This window comes from Elaeis guineensis, chromosome 7 (genome assembly GCF_000442705.2).
Source record: "Elaeis guineensis isolate ETL-2024a chromosome 7, EG11, whole genome shotgun sequence".
Taxonomy (NCBI): domain Eukaryota; kingdom Viridiplantae; phylum Streptophyta; class Magnoliopsida; order Arecales; family Arecaceae; genus Elaeis; species Elaeis guineensis.
The window spans coordinates 86,279,805-86,284,613 of record NC_025999.2 but is presented as its reverse complement, the minus strand read 5'-3'; the positions used below and the strand labels follow the sequence as shown (position 1 = coordinate 86,284,613).

The following is a 4,809-nucleotide window of genomic DNA, read 5'->3' as shown; positions in this document are numbered from 1 at the left end:
AAGAATGAAGAAAGAAGACTCAATTGGGTCAAACCTGAGTCAAATCAGATCAAAATTGGTCAAAAATTAACTAATTTGGTTATCTGGTTAGCCGCCTGGTCCACAGCAACAGGCGCATGGACCATGGACCCATCGGTGCACCATAAACCCCCCTAACAACCCTCTAAAACCTCTTAGTCCCACATCTAAAGTTTTGAAAACCTTATAACCCCCAAATGCCTATAAAAAGCCCCCAAAGGCCCTTGTTTTATGTATTCTTCCTTCCGATCAAGCTTGTAACCCTAGATAGTGAGATTTTTAGCTCTCTTCTCAAGCCTCGAGCTTTGAGGTTTTTGTAATAATTTTTTTTATATAAAATCTTATTTTTATGCAATTTCATCTCTTTACATTATGCAATTTATTTTTCTTGCAATTAGGATAGTTTAATTTATGCAATTTAATTTTATGCAATTAGGTTAGTTTAAATTATGCAGTTTAAATTTATGCAATTAGGATAGTTTAATTTATGAAATTAGGGTAGTTTATTTTTCTGCATTTAAATTTTGCAAGTAGATTTAGATCATGTCTAGCTAAGCATCCCTTCTAGGGTTTGCAATGAAGCTAGATCATGAGTAGGGATTTTACATAGGGTTCTTTCTTTTTCTTAGGGTTTCTTTTTCTTCCTCTTTTGCCAAAAATTTTTGATGAACTACAGTTGGGTCAGAGTCCCTTCATAGTTCATGCTTGATTCAGTGCATAGGAGGAGAAAATCCTAAGGGATCCTAGTTACTACTCCCCTGTAAAGAATCTTGATGGGTTATCGTTGGGCCTTAGTCCCTTCATAATCTATGCTTGGGAAAGACAAGAGGAGTAGTCGTTAGGATCAATAAGAAAAATTCTAGGTAGAATTCTCTAATCTAGATCTAGTGGATTCAAAAACCCTAGATCCTTAGTCTTACTGTCTTTAGCAAACAACTTTCGACTTTCGATTTTTGTTAAAGCTCGCTTGAGCATATATTTGAAAATCATTTTTAAACCAAGTCTCTGTGGGATCGACCCGTACTCGTTGGTTGTGCTACTCTGCACACCGTGTGCTTGCGGTTTTATTTACAAATTTTAAGATTTGCACATCAAGTTTTTGGCGCCGTTGCCGGGGATTTGGCTTTTTAAATTATTTTCAAATATTTGTTCTTCGTGCTTTATAACTCTCTTTCTTTTTTCTTTAGGTTTCTATATTTAGTTGGTGATTGCTGAAAAATTCAGGTACGCTTCTAATTTCTCTTTTATTATTTTTAGTTAATTACTTTTGCTTTTAGACCTAATCATTTGAATTTACTTAATCACAAAAAAAAAAAATAAAAGACATTTCATAATCGTGAAGTAAAATATCAAAATTAAAAAAAAATTCTAAATTAAAATCTTTTACATTCTTGATCATCTTGTTTATTTGCATTTGCATTTTCATAATTAATCTAAGGGCATCAACCCATTAACAAGATAAGATGGGGATTTCATTACCCTTCCTTAGCCCAAAAACCATCTTCATCATATTGCATTACCTAGACCTTTAATCTTAAAATCAATTAGACGTCAACCTTAAGGAATTCGAGCTTAATAGGACAAGGAACCCTAAGAGTTCTACCAAGTTTGAGTTGTTTGATTAGTTGGTGTCTAGGCAAGTCCCTGAGGGTGGTTTGTTAAATTGGTTCAGTTGCTGGCCTGACCAACTCGTTTGGTGTCTAGAAAGGCAACGATGAGTGAACCTCCCACCTCTTATACTTACCTGGCTAACTAGTTGATCAATCTCCACTTGAAAGGTTTGAAGGGTCATCTTGGAACAGTTAGGAGCTGTCTAGATTTAGGTTAACCCTAGGATAGATTGAGTTTAATTTATTGTTTCATTTGTTTGAAAAAAAAATTATTAAAATTTAAATTAATTTGGTTACTTTTCTTTAGATTTAGGACTCCTTAGGATCTTCTCTTTAGAATTTTTTTCTCTTTCTTTTTCTTATACATAAAAATTTTATAAAAAAAAAATTGTATAAACATCGAGAACCGTACACCTCGTGTGTGGAGAAGAGTGTCGGGTCGTCTAGTTAGAATTGAGTCAATTCCTGTTGTTCCAATGGCTGAACCAATCCAACCCATGACCCTTAAGGATTTGTGTTATCCAGTTGGCTCCATCCAACCATCTTGTATCAGGTTGCCACAACCCACAGCTAACAATTTTGAAATCAAACCTCAAATCATAAATATGCTTCCAAAATTCACAGGATTAGAGGATGCTTATATATTTATTAGAGAATTTGAGGAGGTATGTGCAACCATGAAACTGCAATTAACAGAGGATGAGGTCAAACTTAGATTAATCAACTTTGCCCTTAAGGACAATGCTAAGAAGTGGCTTTATAGTCTGCCAAACTATTCTGTCACTATCTGGGAGGGCTTTGTGAGAATATTTTTAAAAAAGTATTTTTTCCATCATAAAACAGCTAGGATTAGGAATGAAATAAATCAATTTTACCAACTAGCTGGTGAATCATTTTGGAAGTACTTTGATCGTTTCAAGAATCTTTTGACCCAATGCCCACACCATGGAATAGAAACTTGGAGACTATGCCAGATCATCTATGAGGGGTTAGATTCAAACTCAAGAACCATGCTAGAGTCTATGTGCCAAGGCCAATTTATGGACAAAGAAACTACTGAAGCTTGGCAATTCTTAGAAGACCTAGCCGAGAAAAATTTACAGTGGGAAACAACTAGGGAACCTGATAAAGCTACACCTTCAAGAGGAGGAATGCATCAAATTCAACCAACCCTAGCATCAGAGGCCAAGATTGCAACCTTAACACGTAGATTGGAAGCCTTAGAATTACAGAGACCAGCCAATGTAAATCAAATATCTGCACCCATGTGTAAATGGTGCAATGCACCAGACCATGTCTTAGAAGAATGTTCCTACTCGAATGAGTGTGCACAGGTGAATGCCACCTATCAGGTGTTATCATTTCCTTTTCCTTCCACTATGAGTTAATTCTTGCATTTAATATATTAATTTTTTTTTTATAAAATTTTATTTTTATGTAAAAAAAATGAAATAAATTAATCTAGAAAAGAAATAAGAGTAAGTTAGAAAGTATTTGCTAATGTAGTAAGTCACGGAGAAGATTAGCTGGTTAGACTCTTGGTGGCTTAGGTCATTTAAAGACTATTAGCACTTCCAATTGCACATGCACACTAACAAGGTAAAGTAGGTGTTAATTGTAAGGCCAATTAAGGATTTGAGTATTATTTAAATTAGATAATTTTTTCTACACCCCAATTGAAAAAATTTGAATTTAAGGAAAGAGCTACCTGCCTGAAATAAAATGCAAAACACAGAGTAAATGTGGATTGCCCTAAGCCTAGTAACCGGGTCTCTTCACCTAAGTCAAGTGTTGAGATTCGCGTCAAACGGTGGTGGGAAGGCCAGGATGCTCAGCAAAAAAAAAAAAAAAAAAAAAACAGTGTGAAAGCTACCTTAGTTCTTTGTTTAATCTGGGGTGTATAGAAAATTAATCAAACTAAGTTATGAAAAATGATACAATTGGCATGTACAAGTTAATATTGAAATACTAAGTTAGTTATCACTCACACAAGTGCTATAAAACTTTAAGTGTACTCTAAGAAAGCTTCTAAGTAGACTGACTACCGATTCTAATTCGAAGCTCATTACTTAGTAAGACTAGAAAACTTCTTGAATTTTGATCTTAAATTAATTTGCAAAGGAAGGATCTTTTTGGAATATGATCTTATTTTGGTACATTGCTAAGGGACTAGCAATGATTAAGTTGGGGGGTGTGATTTATGTCACAAATTGACATAAAAAGTATCAATTAATATCTAAATTATCTAACTTTATTAAGAAATTGATACTTATTATTATATTTTGCAGAAGAAGAGATCATCAATAGAAAGAACAAGGAAAGAGGATTCCAACGGCGTAAATTTTATGCAAAACGGAGTTAAATTGACCCAGGAATTGAAGAATGAAGAAAGAAGACTCAATTGGGTCAAACCCGAGTCAAATCAGATCAAAATTTGTCAAAAATCAACTGATTTGGTGATCTGGTTAGCCGCCTGGTCCACAGCAATAGGCGCATGGACCATGGACCCATCGGCGCACCATAAACCCCCTAACAACCCTCTAAAACCTCTTAGTCCCACATCTAAAGTTTTGAAAACCTTATAACCTTCAAATGCCTATAAAAAGCCCCCAAAGGCCCTTGTTTTAGGTATTCTTCCTTCCGATCAAGCTTGTAACCCTAGATAGTGGGGTTTTTAGCTCTCTTCTTAAGCCTCGAGCTTTGAAGTTTTTGTAATAATTTTTTTTTTATATAAAATCTTATTTTTATGTAATTTCATCTCTTTACATTATGCAATTTATTTTTCTTGCAATTAGGATAGTTTAATTTATGCAATTTAATTTTATGCAATTAGGTTAGTTTAAATTATACAGTTTAAATTTATGCAATTAGGATAGTTTAATTTATGAAATTAGGGTAGTTTATTTTTCTGTATTTAAATTTTGCAAGTAGATTTAGATCATGTCTAGCTAAGCATCCCTTCTAGGGTTTGCGATGAAGCTAGATCATGAGTAGGGATTTTACATAGGGTTCTTTCTTTTTCTTAGGATTTCTTTTTCTTCCTGTTTTGCCAAGAAGTTTTGATGAACTACAGTTGGGTCAGTCATAACACCGCGTATCTTCTTGCGGTGAGCTGCGAATCATCTGGCAGCAAAGTCCTTCGGAATTGCTGGTCTCTCTGACGGTTGTGTCCTGGTCTCTT

General features: G+C 34.6%; 1 non-coding gene across 1 annotated transcript; it reads right to left on the bottom strand.

Moving 5' to 3' along the window:
- Nucleotides 1–2,473: 2,473 nt before the first annotated feature.
- On the bottom strand, nt 2,474–2,580 carry LOC140859535 (small nucleolar RNA R71). The gene has a single exon (XR_012143072.1). It is a non-coding gene; the product is annotated as a small nucleolar RNA R71 (small nucleolar RNA).
- Between the last annotated feature and the right edge of the window lie 2,229 nt (nt 2,581–4,809).